The 19,858-nt window shown below is 33.4% G+C and overlaps 1 protein-coding gene across 2 annotated transcripts in view; it reads right to left on the bottom strand.

Annotated features, from left to right (window-relative positions):
• Positions 1–19,858, bottom strand: part of LOC106457619 (ephrin-B1-like) — a 401,982-nt gene that overhangs the window by 159,735 nt on the left and 222,389 nt on the right. The gene's annotated exons all lie outside the window — the stretch shown is intronic.

Genomic DNA, 19,858 nt, shown 5'->3' on the forward strand with positions numbered 1-19,858 from the left:
CATTTGTATTTTGGACTTATGGCAAAACTCCTACTTTTGTACTGGTGGCCAAAAGGAAAGCAGCCACTCAAAAACACCATAAAGCTCACGCCAGGGGGATTTACTGTCACTCTTATTATAACGCACGAACAGATTAAAGTGGTATCATGGTATCGCTGGATTCGAACCTGACACTTACATACACTAGATGGCAGCACACGTATCCTTTTGTCTTTTAGTACGACGGGGAAACAAAAACATTATCTAGGTAAAAACGACAAAATACTTATTTACATGTTCCTAGAATAAGTCTTGTATGTATGTGCAACTTAGAATTATTTATACGCTTTGAGAATTTTAGCTTCATTTCTATCGGTTTGGTTTGAGTTTTAAACACAAACCTATGCAATGGGCTATTTGTGCTATGCCCACGGCGAATATCGAATCTCGATTTTTAGCGGTTTGAGCCCAGATACTTACTTCTGAGCCATCGAGGGGAGATTTATTTCTAACAATTATTAACTGACAAAAATAAAAGAACTTTATCGACTGGTTGTTTCTTACATTTCGCGCGAAACTACTCAAGGGCTGTCTGCTCCTAATTTAGAAATGGAGGACTAGAAGGAAGGCAGCTAGTCAACACCACCAACTCCTCGGCTATTCTTTACCAACGGAAAGTGGGATTGATAATCACTTTATAACGTCCCCATGGCTGAAAAGTCGAGCATTTTCGGTGACAGGATTCGAAACCGCGATCCATAGATTACGAGTCGAGCACCCTAACCACCTGGCCAGGCCAGCCCCTCTCTCGATGGTAGAAAAATAATGTGAAGGTAAAGATGTGCACGATGTTCTTTACTTTTTTAATCATAATCAAATTTCGCATACTTATGTTAAAAAGGAATGTTATAACATTAATGTGAAGACAATGAAAGAAATCAATCTTTCATATAATTTAGTTAAATTGTAGTCTTTAAAGAAAGCCTTGATTGATGTAATGATTACTTAGCGCATTTTAATATGTTTCTGAAAGTATTTAATTCATGTTTATTTTCTGCACAAACTTATGCAATTCAGTTTAATACCAAGTGGCCTTTGATGATCAGGAACAATGCCTTCTAATCTTTATAACTAAGAAAGTAAGTTATACTCATTACGAGATTGATTTTTCATTTCGCTCTAAGTAGGTGACTTGCTCTTCTTGGAAGTTGATATTAATTAAGGAATATCTAATATAAACGTAGAAGTATATAGCGCGGTATATTAACAGCAATAAAACCTAGAGATGTATTTTAGTAATTGATATTTTTTTAAATGTCTAATACTTAAAATATCACAATTAGATACTTTAGAATGAAATAATTGGATGACATTACCATAAGTTACTTAAAATTTTAAATGGATATTAAATGCATACACACACATATATACAAAAACAACTTCGTTTAAATGATTATTCTCGATACATTAATATTTCAAAACCTGAGATGGGTTCTTCAAATTCGTTGAGACACTACAACATACCTCCTGCTGTAATTTTACATGCTAATGTATCTTAGGAATGTTTTTTGATTGATTATCATTATAGCTGTGTTGTTTAACTTACGTTTAATGAAAATTTTAATGTATTCGCTACAACAATGTGAATACCTCACAACCTCGTTACACATATTTTTGCGAATGAATTGCGGTTTATTGCTGACCAAGTCAATGTCGACCTCATGCGTTTGTTTGTTTAAACTTTTCGCACAAAGCTACACAAAGGACTATCTGTGCATAGCCACAGATAATTCTGAACTGATAAACTAGATGAAGGCAGCTAATCAACAGCATCCACCGCAAACTTTTGTACTACTCTTATCTGACCGAAAAGTGGGATTTGGTCGTCGCTCTTACAATGCACCCACGGCTCCAAAGTGCAAGAGTGCGTTTTTTTCTTTGTTTTGTGGCAACGGAACGCGAATCAGGAACACCTAATTCACAATCTTAACACGCTAGACCACACCCGGCCAATTTTGAACTCAAACTGCAAAATGTTATGATCAGACACCATCCAAGAAATGTTTAGTTTTTCTGAAAATAATAATTTATTAAATCTGATAAGTTAGATTTAATCTATCTTAACGTCAGAAGTTCTTTAACTACATTAGTAAATTTAGGGTATGGAAAATGAGCTAATTTTGACATGTTTTTCTTCTTCTTTTTCTATTTTATCGCTGCGTTTGTTTAATTTCTTCTTGCCAGCTGGAAGAAGGGAAGATTGCCAACAGTCTGTTCCCCAAACACGCTGACGAGTGCCAGTTTGTCTTGTGTGGTAGTAGAGTTACACGTTGCGTTGCCACATTTAGCTGAATTTGACTCCTTCCTTCACCGCACATTTGCACCAGAGGTTAATTAGAAGTGAATAACTTGATGAACCTTATCAAAACTCTTGCTTCTTGTTACTTGGACCAGTGCAGCTGGCCCGGCAAACGTTGTTGCTTTAGGTTGTCGGCTTTATCTATGGTAAAAAAGAATTCATTACAAGATCCTGAGCAAGGTCAGGGTTAAAAGAAAACACAGTGTTGTTGGGTTTGTCATAGAAAGGCAGCTATGCGGGTAATATGTTTGATGTGGAATGCTGCTTTTAAGACACGCCTTTCAGAAAGGTGATAATTCCGCAAACAAAGCTTGCATGGCGGCAGGTTCTTTGGAACAAAAACTAGATATATAGATTCACAAAGGTTTTAGCCATACTAGACACCGACCTTCGCGAATGTAGGAGAGATTTATGATGTTACGTGGCCGAATAAGTGGTAGGTTTGTAAACTAATGAATGGAAAACACGGGGTTTGGTGTCAAAAAAAGATCTTCCCAAGACCAGTTTAGTAAAACAAAAACAGTGACACAAATGTCATGAAGTACACATGAAAAAAGGACAGGGGGAAAGGAACTCATGACAGGATTTGATGTAAGATAGTTTGATGTCATTAAGCGTGTCTTTAGCCTGCATATAAGCGGTGTGAAAATGTAATATTTCTTAAGCAAGGTTATATTTTGTATACATTTAGTGGGCAGGATTGGCGCTAGAATGCAGGTTTCGATACCCGTGGTGGGCAGAGCACAGATAGCCCATTATGTAGCTTTGTGCTTAATTTCAAACAAACAAACAAAATCGTAAATATTACCCAATAACTAGTGTAATATTTCAGCTTTTTAAGTTAAATCACCTTACTTTATCATACAGTTTGTTTGTCCAAACAGCAACCATTGATATTCACTTATTAACAAGTGTTCAAAATATATTTTAGGTTTCATATTTCTGGAATTTTACATGATGGATTACACAAGCTAACACATCATGTGATTTTAAAGACTTAATTATTTTCTCTAAGACAATGTAGCTGTTTCGACATAAATCATACAATGAATAAGAGGTAAAATGGCTCGGTTTGGCCTAATGGTTAGCGTGCTAGCATCCAAGGCTCAAGCCGCGATATTCCGCTGAACATGCTTTGTGTTGGGTGGGAGTTATAACCATAACAGTCAATCCACCCATTCGGTTAGGACTATTTATATAGGCGGCGAGTGCTGATTGCTGGTTTTCCTACTTGTGGTTAGCAGTTAGTTCTATATCGGGATTTTTGACTTAGTCGTTTAACCCATGTGTGGTATATGAGGTCTTTCAGGTTTAAAATACCATACGCCAAAGAGGAAAAGTTTTAGGTTACGCTTCTCTTCTTACTACACAGGCTTAAAAAGCAGCGATGTAATAATAAAATAGTCTAATGCCACTTCTCATCATCACTACAATGGTTTATATATTACACCACGTAGTGGAGTTCGGTGCTCTAATCGTTCTGGTTGTATTTGATATAAAGTTAAATTTACACACACACTAGACAGCAGGTGTCAAAAAATGTTGCAATAGAAATGTAGTAAAATATACCTATTTCATTTCTTTTCCATATTAGCCGCACTAAAAACTGGAATACAAGGTTCCATTCATTAAATTCTTTAATATAAAGACCATAGCTAACTTTGGTGAGTCTGGATTTATGGACAGATTATGTGACTATAAGCCACTCTATTACAACAGGGCTTGCATGAAGGTATGTTTTCAGTTTAATTGGGCGCATGCAGTATAGAAGTGCTTAAACATACATCTGCTACTCTTATGATAACAAGTAAAAAATAAAAAAGATAAGGATGATGTAGGGATGGCAATGACCAAAAAGTACAAAAACAAGGTAGGGATAAATAAATAAAACCACACAAAAATCCCCTACATAAGTAGCCAAGTCTTTCCAAGAATAACTTTTATCTACAGCTAAATGTTGAATTCCTTTCATCTGCATGAATTCAGGTTTCAATAAAAACATTTAAACTAAATAATGCTACAAAGTCTTACAATGGCTAATTTCCCATAAGCTTGTATATTGAGATTTTTGTATGGTTTTGTGTATTCATCCCTACCTTGCTTCTGTACTTGTTTATACTGCCATCTCTACATCATTCTTATTTTTTTCAAAATTGTTTTATTACTTGTTCCCCTCTTTTTTTAAAACAATACCAATGAATATTTTATCATAAATGGCAGTCGCTATAAAGGCAGCAGTTTTAGCCTGGCGTGATGAATTGTCTTGATAGACATCTTGTGTTGAAGTTAGTGAAACACTATACTGCTTACACACTCCCCTAGTTAAAATGTAACATTTTGGTGTGTAAATCATCGCAACAACTTTAAGCATTGGTGAGCTAGTCTTTCTGACGCCAGAATCAGAACATTTGGCTGTTACGCTACTCGCCGGTTCTCTATTTTAGCGATGTTTTTTGGCTAAACTTGAGGTCTTAATAGCTTTTGAAAACCTAAGTTAGGTGTTTATTGTTATAAGAGAGATTTAATACTATGAAGAGCAATGTATAATATGCGTCGGCCTTTGTTTTCCTGGCCTACTTACTAAGCATTACCGTGCTTAGTGATAAAACTTACTACACCATTGAACTGAACACAGATAAGTACTATTTGAAAAGGATGAAAGATTATTAAAACAAGGCACGGTGCACTCTGTGAAATAAATATTTTTCATTTGAAACTTCAAATAATTTAGTGTGTCAGGTACCTCTTGTGGAATTACATTTTGACCACAGCAAATTGTTAGCTAGATATTAGAGCTAACAAGGCTGCTACAAGAGAGCGTCTACAAATCAGAATAATATCTTCCCAACATTCATACAGTACGTTGTTCGAAAAGCCTTTAAGCCTGTAAAGAGCCTTACTCTTGCTACTTTACAATAAATAGGTTGTCATTTACAAGTGTTTTATTATTATATACGCGTATGCAAGCCACTAACAAAGCTAGCTGAAGAGATTCTTTGGTGAATTTACCACACTAAAACTTGCCAGAAAGGCTACTGAAGCTTCTATAAGAAACAATATATTATAGGGTAACAAACAATGAGAGACTTTAATGATTTATATTTTGAAGAACGTGATTTTTATAAGATCGCCGAGTAGTTACAGAATTATATTACTAGCAAGATTCAAGATGCATAGATAAGTATTGATCTGAATCTGCCTTTGGCAATATGTTGCGTGTGTAAATTGTATAGTTGGTTGCACGTCTGTAAAAACTGCTCCCCACAAATAGTCTTGCGCGTGTTTTCATATCATTTTAATAACGAACGTAACAATAGCATGTAAAAATAGAACTCGTTACACACAAAAACAGACACAAATATTGAAAATAAAAACGTAATGAATATAAAAACACCTTACGATTGTTGTCCTCATTACTCAAGATTTATATTTGAATGTTTTATGTGTTTCTATGACACACACAATATGCTTTCCTATTATTTTTTGAGTCGTTGTTTGTGTTTAGTTACAACGACAGAACAAAGATGTAATACAAATCATTCGTACACTGAATAACATAGATAGAAAGTTACAAATATTCAAGACTATTTTATTCCAAACAAGGAAAAAGTAATGTAACTTAATAGTCTTGTTACTGGTTTACTAATTATAATGCACAGATCTATCCCATATCTTACTTGTGATTGGTGGAAACAGTGAGAAATGCCCCACCCACAGACAGTTGTTGGACTGCTCAGTCAAGCGAAAAAATATTTCCTGTTGTTTAGAGGTAAAGGTTTAGGTTATTCGGGTGAACAGAAACCACGAATCAACAGTTTCCACCAGTAGAAAGCAAAAAAAAAAATACTTTTGTAAACTATGTCTTATATTTTTATCACTTTAATCAGAACTTGTCAGAACCTCGTGTATTGGTTTTACATACAAAGTTTAAGATAATTAGATACAATTTGAGATAACGTAAGACACGCAAAATTTACAGTTCTCAGACGTTTTATTTGTATTAAAGTTCAGGAAATAAACCAAAAAATTAGTAAAAATATTTTTAATGACAATAAAAAATAATGTTCAAGTAATATTATGTTACACCAATGGACATTAAATCTTATATAGACCAAGACGAACTCGTTGGCCACATTTATGTCAATTCGTCTGTCACGCGCCTTTTCCAATGTCACAATAACTTCAATACGTTTTATGCACTTCACGTAAACATAATACCGAAGATATGTCTTCAGTATAAATCTCTAGTTCTGTTGTTGCACTCGTCTTTACTGATATTAATACATATCCTTTGTAAACTGGTTGAATTCTGTCGTACTAGATTATGTGACTATTAATCAATTCCTTAATTACAGTACCCTTCAGGCGAAAGAAATAATCTGGTGATTAACTAAATCCTCTAAAGGCCCACCTGAAGATGAAGGTTTAATTAGAACCCAATGTAATGACCTACGTTATCAAAGCAACATTCATTATAAGGTGATATTTTGTTTTCGGTGTTCATAGCTCATAATTCAATGCTTAATAATCAAGCAGAGCGTGGACACAGCGACAATTTGGTCAACGTTGTGAAAAACCTCTCTGTACACGCAATCATTCCAATCAAAACGTTTTAGAACTATAATATAAGAGTCCAACCCAGAAGGATATTACTAATTTACAGGAAAGATTTAAATTATTTTCACCCTTCAATTAATGATCTGCACCTAATTCGTTGCCTGCAAATCTATACTCATTCGAGAATGTCACTTTCTGAAGTGTTTTTTTTTTCGATCTTAGAAGAATAGAAATAGATTTCTACGTGCAAGAGAATGTACTGGTTACTAATAACATTCATTTATATGTTAATAAGTTCCAACACATTCTTTAGTTCTACACCATTTAGATAGCTCACCTAACACGACACCAGCTTTGTCATGACCATCTGTTCTTCTTCAACTATATAAGTAAGAATAGCATGTAGATTATACTGAGTCATGATAAATTCAAATTCGTTGTAGAGGAAACACGTCGCCATAAAGAAGCTTTGTGAGAAACAAGTTTTACTGGTAATTCCTTCATTTATTAAAATGACGTTTGTTGGTTTAGATTACGTGCAAGCACTATAATATAAGCTTATGTCTAACCGAAATCTCCAATAATATAGTGCTTGCCAACAAATTCACACAAATCCTTAATGCTCAGAATAGGTGTAGATTTTACAACAATCATTTTGCGAAAGCCTTCTTCGAGACTAATGCATTAACACAATAACGAATTCTGAAATTTAAACAGTAAGCCTTTTCATAAGAATAGAGCCGAATGTAAATATCTCAGATTTTAGACAAAATAAAAAATATATTTTAGTATCAATTATCAAAAACCTCTAATAAAAGCAAGCTAGCTATATAGTTGAGAATAAATACTTCTAATAAAACGGACAAACTAGCAGCGTACAAAGTCATAAAACAACCTATAATAAACCAAAAACTTGCAGCTATAAGAATACTTGAATTCATCAGGATGGCACCTTCACTAATATTGATATTTTCGGTTATAATTCCAATACCCCACGAAGCTTGTTCATCTTAAGAAGCTCTCTGGTGGCTCGACGATAAGTCTGAAGGCTAAAAATGCCAAAGATTGAATTTCGATACCCGCAATGAACAAACCACAAATAACCTAATGTTTCGCTTTGTGCTTAGAAACAAACAAACAGTTTAGGAGATTTGGTTAGTCCTAAATTAACATACACTAATTAACAATGAAAAATAAATTTAATATGTATCAAAATAATATATATACATGCGAAACGGTACAATCAATACGATTAATGAAACTAAGTGTAAACAAACAATGAAACATAGTTTTACTTTGGAAAACAAACAAAACCAAGTTGTTTGTTTTACGAATGATGTAATGATGCCCTTATGTGATTTTATCTGACCCACAAAACTAGCAATAGTTACAAATGTTTCCAACTACAGACTACAGCAGCGATTTTCAAAGATAGGTACATGAGAATGTTGAAGATTGTAACATTAATGTCATTGACTTAATGTACGTATGTTTTCGTGTGGTAACAAATGATTTGCAAATGCCACTAATTCAACCTAGTAATTTTGCTATGTAGAGTTTTAGTTCCGATTTAGAACGATACACAGACTGTAAATGTTGAAAATCAACAGAGATCTAAACAGCTTAAATAGCTTTAGAGAATTTTTTAATATTTTTTTATATTTATTATTATTTTCCGTTGAAAATATCTACTTTTTGATAGAATTTTTATTCATACTCATCACACTGAAATAATTTTATATGAAAGCGAATATATGGAGATTGTGTCAAATAAATGGAAAGATCCTTATTACTAAAATAAAATAAACAAGAACAAAAGAAAAAAATGGATGTCCATGTTCTAAAGACGTTATCATCTGCAATAGTTTTTGGTAACATCAATCTTTAATACAAACATTTGAAAAAGCTTATGTAATAATCCGTTTTAAACGTTAACGATGTTGGTAAATTACATGCACGCATAATAGAAAACCTAACATTGGACAAAATGTGTAGCACGGCTCAATATAATTACCTCATCACTTACGCCTACGAATCTAGGGGAGTTAGGAAAATAATGATCTTGTCATTATTAAAGCCATAAGGAATACAGTGGTACAGCAAAGATCTAGAAGAAGTGGAGGGGGGGATCTCTTCGAAAGAAGGGCAGCAGAATGGATGGGGAAGAGAGTCATTTATAACTGTCAACATAGGATATAATGATGTGTGGCTAAAGTGTGAAATAAATCCACGTGAAATTAATTGAAAATTTCTATAAGTTTGACCCCCGTGTGTGAATTATCGAGTGACTTTGCGCATTATACACTGTTTCTATCAACGAATACTGAGGTTACCAAGTGTAAAACTTAAGGAAACTGAAAGATGAGAAAGATTGTGTTGAACTGTTCAAAATGTCCTTAACATATCTCCTAAAAGTTTTTCTTCGGCAAATCTTTAACAGTCACAACTTTCATGTGACATTTTTAAAGGGTGTAACGATGCTTTGTTCATCTCATAGAGGACTTACTCAGATTTCTGTACTATCCTTTGTAATTTATCAAGTTCCAAAAACTCAGTATGTGTTTCTCTACTGTATATTACATTTAATACATTTAACACCAGGATCACTGAATTAGAAATTGGCGTAACTTATGACTGAGAAATATATAACTATTTTCCAAAGAAAATTATGCTAAAAGAAAAACTTAAAAAGGCAAAAGTTTTATGCTTTGTTTGTTTGTTTTGATGCAAAGCTATTCAATGAACTACTTACGTTGTGTTTAGCACTAAAAGCTCTCAAGCTTACAACCGAACTACTAGGGAACAAAGTTTAATGCTGTTGCTAGAATTATGTTAAAGCTAATGTGAATATTGAAAGCATTTAATCAACAAAGCAGTAAGGTACACGGCATCGTTATTCCTTACTATTATTAATTTCATACCAAGTCACAAAATATCAAATAAATAGAAGGACGAAAATTTTGAAACTCTATTCTAATATCTTAATTATGCTTTACCCAACAATATATGTACAATAAGATATAATTGTAGGTTGTGTATTTTTTTCGTATACTATAAATATCATTTAAATTGCTAAAAATATGAGTAGTTTGTACAGAAATCATTCGCGACTTGTCAACACATTTTTCATCTAAAAATCTATGATTTGTCAAATTACATTACAAGTATTCGCGATTTCTTGACACACTTCTATTGTAAATATTCGCGATTTCTTTAATTTTGGAGTGATACAGTGAGGGCAGCTAGCCAAGACCACCTATCGTAAGCTCTTAGGCTACGCTTGCCAAACTTAAAAGAGTGGAATTTGCCCGTCACTCACATAGCACCAAAGTGCAGGGTGCGATTTTCCTTTTTAAATAAATATTGTAATCTTCAATTGTAAATATTCGTGATTTCTTGACACACTTATATTGTAACTATTCGCGATTTCTTGACACACTTCTATTGTAAATATTCGTGATTTCTTGACACACTTCTATTGTAAATATTCGTGATTCCTTGACACACTTCTATTGTAAATATTCGCGATTTCTTGACACACTTCCATTGTAAATATTCGCGATTTCTTGACACACTTCTATTGTATGTATTCGTGATTTTTTTAAATACAGTTATGATGTAATTTTTTGACTGTTCGACATAATTCTGTTGTATACATTCGCGATATCTCGACAACATTCTGGTGTAACGTTTCTTGTTTTGTGAATACAATTATGAAATAAATATTCGAAATTTGTCGAAGTAATTTTCATATAAAGATACGTAATTTATCGATAAAATTTTGGTTTCTCGATGCAGTAGAGGACCCGTAGTTTTCCCAAAAGTTTTTATGTAAATATTTATGACTTTCCAAAATTATTCTTGTATAAATATAAATATTTATATAATAATTTCTCGATTAGTGTTTTAAGTATATACTCGTGATTTTTCAATGGTTTTGGTTTAAGTTTTTTGTCACCCATTGACATAGGTCTAACGTAAAAATTCGTGACTTGTCGACACAATTCTCGTACGAGAACTGTCAATTCCTTGATAAGAATCTGAGCAAAATTTCAAAACTTAATTGTATTCATAGTTCTGGGGCCCGGCATGGCCAGGTGATTAGGGCGCTTGACTCGCAATCTGAGGGTCGCAGGTTCGAATCCCCGTCCCACCAAACATGCTCGCCCTTTCAGCCGTGGGGGCGTTATAATGTTACGGTCAATCCCACACTATTCGTTGGTAAAAGAGTAGTCCAAGAGTTGGCGGTGGGTGGTGATGACTAGCTGCCTTCCCTCTAGTCTTACACTGCTAAATTAGGGACGGCTAGCACAGATAGCCCTCGTGTAGCTTTGCGCGAAATTCATAATAAACAAACAAACATAGTTCTGGTGGGCCGTTTTGTGGTTCTGCAGTCATAATTTTGAAGTGAAAATTCGTAACTTGTCTAAATATTTCTGGTGTAAAGATTCGGAATTAATCAAAATAACTCTGGTGTAAAGATTCGTAATTATTTCTTGATAATTTTTTGTAATTTCTCTACGCATCTTTAGTTTAACCTTTCGAGGCTTGTTGGCAAAAGATTCGGGAATTTTTTTATTCTATTCATATGTAAAATCTCACGGCTTCTGAATAGGATTCTATTACGAGAACTATGTCTTGTCGACAAATTTGTGGTGTAAGGGATATTAATCAATACCTTTATTTAAAAGTTGTAACAGAACTTTCCATTCTTATTTTAGCTTGAAATATCTCTTTCCTTCAGGAACTACAGTTTTCAATTAAAATATGACAAAGTATTTAATTTAAAATTCACACAAAAAACTTTAATCTTTTTCCATGAATTTTGCATTTGAATTTTTGTACTTACGGGTAACTATTTAATGCAGTCTCTAATTTTGAACAACTGACCAGAGGAAATAGCAGCCAGTCAGCAGGGCCATACCACCCACCATCTATCCTAAGAAATTGACTGTAGCTTTTATAGGGCACATCTTAAAGTGCGAGGAATATTTTTTTGCATTGCATGGAATCGAACCCGGCTCGTCACCATAATAGCTTTTCTATGAAATAGATAACAGTTATAAGCTTTGGAAATACCCTAATCTAATACTACAAAAAACGTAGAAGATATTCATTAAATCAATACTTGGTTTTAAAATCAATTAACACGTACATATTTCATTTTTTTTACTTAACGGAAACTGAAGTAACGTCAATATTTCCTATAACTTTCGTATTATAAAATACGTAAACTACATGATTTGATGTATTCACTCCCAATCTAAAATCGTTGACTGTTTGTTTTGTAATTTTCGGCCAAAGCCACACAAAGAGTATTCGTGCACAGCCCTCCCTAATTTTGAACTGATAGATCTGAGAAAACTTTTGGACTGCTCTTGTATGACGATAGAATGAGAGTTGGTCGTCACTCTTAAAAAGCACTCACGAACCCAAATGACAGAGTATATTATTGTCGCAACGAGACGCGAACCATGAACTCGCGGTTTCATAATCCGGGTATCCTAACCTCTAAACCATCCTCGACACCTCAAAAATCGTTGCATCAAAGGGAGTTTTTATGTAGGTTTTGATTTATACTAGTCATTTCATATTTTTTGGTTCGTGTCTTCTGTTATTTTGAGTTAAAAATACATTTTACTGTACTATAATTTTAATATTTGCTGATCATTAATTTTGTAATTATATGTTAAAAAGAAATTGTTGTGCTGTAGTTATAATGTTTTATATAACCAAGCCAGAAGGTTCTCAATGCAAGAAAAGCATTAGGTCTGAGATGTTAGAAATGTTAATAAAAATCATTATAGCATATAAATTAGATTAATATTTATGACAAGTTAGTTTTCACGAAGAAAGAGAGTATTTACCCATGGGTACTTTGTTACTTTCCAAATACTATTTATGATTAGTAAGGTAGTCTACAGTCTTGAGAGTTCAGATGTAGCCCCCCCACCACCACCACCCCAAGTGTAACAGCAAGTCTGTAGGCTACAACGCTAGGAACTGGGTTTCGGAGCACAGATGATAGCCCATTCTGTAACTTCGTGCTTAACAACAAACAAACAATCAAATATCGTTAAAGTTGGCCTTTTTAAGTTATTGAGCTTACTTAATAAGTACGTAATCTTCTGGAAATCCAAATGAATCCAAGTATCTAACGTTATGAACGCGTTAAGAATAAATTAAAAGCTGAAAATGTGAGTAAAATATATTCAAATATTTCTAGTGTGTCTGCCAATTGTCAGTTAAGTACAAATAAAAAGATAAACGTGTAGATAAATAATGAAAAGGTATATACATACCCTCTCTCCAGTGTAACTTCTCTTGCCAATATAGTTAAATTTGGGATAGAATTTATAATAAATACCACTTGTGTATAAAATAATTCACTGTGCTCATTCAGAACTGGAATATATTACAAAACATTTTTTTCTGGTGAAAGTTCATAGCTAGTATAGGATGATTAAAAAACCTCATAAAATTGCATAGATATAGAACTCTCTATATTCGTGCTAATCTTGTTATAGTTCAAAGCAACATTTAGTTTGTTCGTTCAAACTTGGTAAACCTGTGCTTCGCAAGTTAATGAGATTTGAAAGATACGAAAGTAAAATGACAGTCTATACAAAAACTGTCGTGCTTGTATTTCAGAATCGAACGCTACCAAACACACGGGGTTTACATATCAAGAGGTTTTCTGTTCATTCGTGTTTAGCGCAAGATTTAAAATGAACTTTCAAATTAAGTTGATCAGTGGTGCAAACAACTGATATGCGTAAATCAACTTTTATATACTCCATATAATTGATAGACTTTCTATAAAATGCGCCTTATCTATACAGACAAGACAAAAGTTTGGCTCGTGAATTAATTTCTTTTCCTGTGCTATTTAGATAAACCTTTTGATTTTATCAAGAGAGAATGATGCAAAGTGAAGTTATGATAAACACGAAAAGAATAGACAGCCTGTAGACTCGCGTTGTTACAATATAACCTGATATCTCTTATCGTAGGGGACGATGCTTATGAACAACGGATGTGGCATAACACTGTATATCCACGTTTAAAAAAAAGCGTTGAACATAAGGAAACATCTTTCTATAGATACGATTATTCAAGATTACAGACTTTTCAAGCACGCTTTTATCGCCCTGATCAATAAGTAACATTAGCGATCAGATAAATCTCTATTAAAATGGAAGTAGTATCGTTACTGTTTAGCGAAGCATTACGAAGGCAAGTTGGCTTATATTTTTTTCTTTTGTTCGGCGATTAAGAATAGAAATACGTTTCTGTATCTCATAATAATAGTTTAAAATGTTTTAGAATATAGGTTTCTAAATTATTCCATACGTTATTCTTAATAGCCGGATGTTTTGGAATGAGCGTAATTCAATGAATCTATTCTACAGAAATATGTGAAAATCTGCTAACGACGTAGGTTGTACGTATACTCCGAAACGTTTGACTGTTAATAACTAGTGTAACAGTTCCACCCTTGAGATTCAAGGTGCACACTGATGACATTTTACCTCTTTGAGGTAAATCTGGAGGTTGATAAAGTATCTAAGTAACTTTAGGAATGCTGAATTAGTTGAGTTTGCTAACAATTATAGCTGTTCAGCCTTATGTTATAGTGTGCATAGACGTTAGCTTCTTTGAGTTTGCTAACAATTATAGCTGTTCAGCCTTATTTTATAGTGTGCATAGACGTTAGCTTCTTTGAGTTTGCTAACAAAAACAGCTGTTCAGCCTTATGTTATAGTATGCATAGACGTTAGCTTCTTTGAGTTTGCTAACAATTACAGCTGTTCAGCCTTATGTTATAGTGTGCATAGACGTTAGCTTCTTTGAGTTTGCTAACAATTACAGCTGTTCAGCCTTATGTTATAGTGTGCATAGACGTTAGCTTCTGTATCGATTTACCATAAATGAGGTATTGAGCTAATTTAAAAACTACTATAGAAAAATAAAAACGATTTTTTTAAATACTATAATTTAATTTAAAAAGTTTACGAACATATCTTATGTTTTGCGTATCGAACTCCTTTTGTTGTTTTCTTTGAGGATTCTATTACGTTAAGCTACATTTGCTATTTGCGCTAAATAAGTGTTTTGTTTTTGTAAATGAAAACAAAAAAAGGTAAAAAATCAAATAATAGTGTATCAAATGGAAATACAATAAATAATATTTAAAAACAAACTTAAACACTTAATAGAAAAAAAATAATTTCCATAAATAGGTCATTTTCACCCTTTCCAATGGCTCTGCCGAACGTCAAAAGGACACTGAGTGTTAGAATATGTGTAGAAAAGGTGCCCTCGATGAATGTCTTAGCGACAATATGAAAACAAAATGTAAGTAATGGTAACTTAAGTGTCACATTATCCCTTGCAAGAGAAAACGATGGGTAACAAAACTGTGATCAATGTAGATCTTTCTTAGAGTAGCTTCTTTACTATGATCTCTGATAGGCTTGGTCTCGAAAACCTTATTATGTGGTTAATAATCCCAAAGTTTCTGTCGCCTGGGACGAAATCCTGTCTTGATAGCAAGGATTTTATCAGATATGAAATGAAAAAAAGGCCTTACAGTGTCAGGAGGTCTGTTAGACTGTAGTATCAGTTAGCAAGTTCCAGCGGAGTCTAACCCGGCTGTAAAGAGCCAAGTAAATATGATAGACAGTGATGATAAGGACAAATTGGCCAGTTGTTTGTAAATTTCCGAGTGAAGATGATGAGAGCTAATATGACGCAATTCCATGGCCTTCAAAGAAGTAAACGATTCTTTACAGAAAATAAAGTGTGATGATATTATTAGGTTCTAAGTAATTTGGAACAGCAATTGATGTTACATATACCTCAGAGTTCTATGAGCAACGACAGAGCTGCAGCAAACCACCAGTACAGATGGATTATCTCGAGAGTTTTTTGGTAAAAAGAAGTCATATTACCAGTAAGGAATATCTATCATCTTCAAGTGACACAGCGAAAGATCACAGCAGGTTGTGGTAATGGAATCATGAAAAGATACTTATTATCGGATTCAGTAGCTGCGTCTAATGTCAAACCCATCTCATGAAATTGCTCTTGGATACAAATGCCAAAAGTATGGATAGCAGAACGTATATTTGCAAATAATATGGCACATCCAGTCAAGGAAACACGTTACTAAGTAAGATTATGTGCAGTATTTACAGTTTTGTTGTTTGTAATTAAGCACAAAGCTATACAAAGGGCCATCTGTGCTCTGCCCACCACGGGGATCGAAACCCTGTTTCTAGCGGTATAAGTCCGCAGACATACCGCTGTGCCACTTAGGGGGCCACAGTTTTGTAGCATACAGCAAAGAATGTTGTAAACGTCGAATGTGAAGAGTAATTTAATAAAACTCTGTGTACAAACTCTGTGTGGAAAGCCCCCGTATAACATCTTCAATGCAGATTGTCTGCCTGAAGCCTAGACCAAAGGTTTATAATCCCGTTTGAATCGAATGAGGGCACAATAAATCTTGAACATGAAATATCATTCTACCACTGAAGTGGTGGAAGAAAAGACACAGACAATGTTTAATGTCTTTATGCACTTGAAATTAAAGCTGCTCTGTGTTTGGAATAAAAGTCAGTTTATTGTCAAAGGGAAACTCCAAGGACTCAGTTTCAGAAATATTATAGCTTTATGTACCTCCCAGATGGAGCTCGGAATCTAGGTACAATCCCTATCAATAGCAAAAATGCATGCAAATAGTTTAAAATGAACAAAGTTTAAAATAATTTGCAGTTGTCCCCTCACATTGTTTAATGTTAATCAACCAAGTAAAGCATACAGAAATATCCACAAAGGTACGTATGTTTGATATTTATTATATACAATAAAAGGCACATCGACATATTCACTACTGTGTTTGTTTCACAACAATCAACCAAATAAAAGACACACGGACATATTCAATATGTGGTATTTGTTTTACGTTAATCAATTAAATGCAGCCAGCATACACACATGGACATCTCCAGTATGGTGTATCAGTTTGCTGTTAATAAATCAAGTGCAATAAACATGTCAGTTAATGACTGTAAAATACCGTGTAAGTCTCGGTACATATTCACTTCCGATCAAAGAAAGTTACCTAAATGCACCAAACTAAACATTAATCTAGTAATAGTCATAAATGTTTTAACGTTCATACTTACAATAATTATATTGCATTATGTCATAAGTTGGATACCCTCGCTGTTAACGGTATTTTCGGCCACAATCCAATAATACCTCATTTTTATAGATTAGAATGTAGGAACAAAATAACAAAAGCTTCTTCCTTAAAAAATAGCTGTGTTGGATCATTTCACTTAAGAACAATAAAACATTAATAATGCATTTAAGTTTATTCAGTTACTATAACAATAAACCATTAATAATGCATTTAAGTTTTTTCAGTTACTATAACAGTAAACCATTAATAATGCATTTAAGTTTTTTCAGTCACTACAACAATAAACCATTAATAATGCATTTAAGATTTTGCAGTTACTAGAATAATAAACCATTAATAATGCACTTAAGTTTTTATAAATTACAACAATAAACCATTAATAATGCATTTAAGTTTTTATACTACTACAACAATAAACCATTAATAATGCATTTAAATTTTTTAGTTACTACAACAATAAACCATTAATAATGCATTTAAATTTTTAGTTACTACAACAATAAACCATTAATAATGCATTTAAGATTTTACAGTTACTACAACAATAAACCATTAATAATGCATTTAAGTTTTTACAGTTACTACAACAATAAACCATTAATAATGCATTTAAGTTTTTACAGTTACTACAACAATAAACCATTAATAATGCATTTAAGGTTTTATACTTACTACAACAATAAACCATTAATAATGCATTTAAGTTTTACATGATTAAATGCATTATTCACCTAAAAATTAAGCAGCGCTACTAAGTACACTTTCAGAAATTATATGCATGAAATAATTGAAGAATACTAAACAGAAATTGATGGACAGTGAAAGACGTTACTGATGGTATTATGAAAACATAAAACAATAAGATGATCTGCCATCTGACACTGCTTATGTCAAGATAAACAATGTATTTAATAATTTAATGACTTAAAATATGTGGCATTAATAATATATATTGTAATTTCAATAACTGAAGAAATTGTTTATATTTATACATATATTTACGCCCATCCAGTGGTCCATCGGTAAGCTTGAAGACTTATTACCCTAAAATTCGGTTTCGATCCCTACGGTTGGTACAGTACAGATAGTCCATTGTGTATCTTTGTGTTCAACAGCAAACACCAACCTATACACAGTGGAATTTGATTTCTCAATGTATATGATGTAAATCTCATGAAACGTACTTTTTTCTATAGTTATGAAAACGTCGTTGAATGCTGGCTTCTCCTAAACTATACACTTGCTTAGAGACCAAACACATCTAATTAACCATATATCATAAATCATTACAAAACGACTCAATACTAATAGCATAACGAAACGATCATTGATGATGTTGACCATGCGAAATTCTAGACGTTGTTTCTAAACTTGATGATAAAGTTTCTTGTGTTTATTGTTTGGATTATAAGGATTTAATTCATGTCCACCTTTTTTTCTTTGAAAAACCAACAACAAAACGTTTACATTAACTTTTGCCTGATCTGTGGGAAAATTATGAAAGTTCGTCCACATAGAAAAACTAAGATTCATATATTCAAAACTGAAAAAAAAAACTTTTATGCTATAGCTGGAGGCAGAGAATAATGGAAGTGGACTTATAAGGCTTAGTTGACGTGGGACGTCGACACCCATAAAAGAAATCCGTTCTGAAAAACTCTGCAAACAAAGGAAGTAAAAAAAAAATCTCTGACAGATGGTTCGTAGATCCTGGCATAATTAGAGAGTTGTCGGTATTGAGAGTATCAAAATCTATTAACTGAGAACTCTCGTCATGCCTACCATTTCATGTACATTAATCGACCCTTTCGCAACCTTCCTTGAACATACGCCGCTATACCTAACGCTGCATTACAGCAAATTGCAAGCCACTATGCATGCCCATAATCTAGATAGCTGGCTTTTCTACATCATCCATGGACCAAGTATGTCGCCTCACCAAGTAAACTGCGTTAATCCTTGCAGTACTAAGTTATCAAGCGCATTTGTGTACAGTTATTTTAGAGTTGTGCAAAAAATAATCTTCGAATATGAACACCTTCACCTTACTTAGATCTTGAGTTTATTTTGTAAAGTCTAAAAAAACTAACGAAATGAATAAAAACAAAGTCATAATCGCTCATGGGTATATTATTAACTTTTAGAGCCTTATTTGTTTTTCGCAAGGCAGTAAAAATACAATAATTAAGCAAACTAAAGAATAATCAGTTGTGGTTTGTAGTTAAGCACAAAGCTACACAATGGACTATCTGTGTTCTGCCCACTACGGGTATCGAAAGCCGATTTCTAGCGTTTTAAGTCTTCAGACATACCGCTGTGCCAGTGGGAGGCATCAGTCGAAACGTCTTCTCTTTTTTGTTTTTCACTTATTACGTAATAGAAGTTCAAAAAGCGATGTAAGCTAGATTTCCTTGTGTATTAGTTTTATTTTGTAAATAAAACAACTTTTCAGTTATCCCGAAATTGCACACACACACACACACACATAAAAATAACAGGTACCAAAACAATTTGCACAATAGATAACATAACTTTCTAGCCTTATACTCTCTTTATATATTTATAAATAAAAAATATATATATATATATATATATATACACACACACACACCACCAGATGCTATTACAAAACAATGAAAACAAACAGAGTGGCATAACTACGTTGCATATTTTTTGTCTCAAATGATCTATAAATTTGTATTCGATCCCAATGGCTCAGCGGTAAGACTGATTGCTTATAACGCTAAAAA

The sequence above is a fragment of the Limulus polyphemus genome, unplaced genomic scaffold (genome assembly GCF_000517525.1).
Source record: "Limulus polyphemus unplaced genomic scaffold, Limulus_polyphemus-2.1.2 Scaffold352, whole genome shotgun sequence".
Taxonomy (NCBI): Eukaryota; Metazoa; Arthropoda; class Merostomata; order Xiphosura; family Limulidae; genus Limulus; species Limulus polyphemus.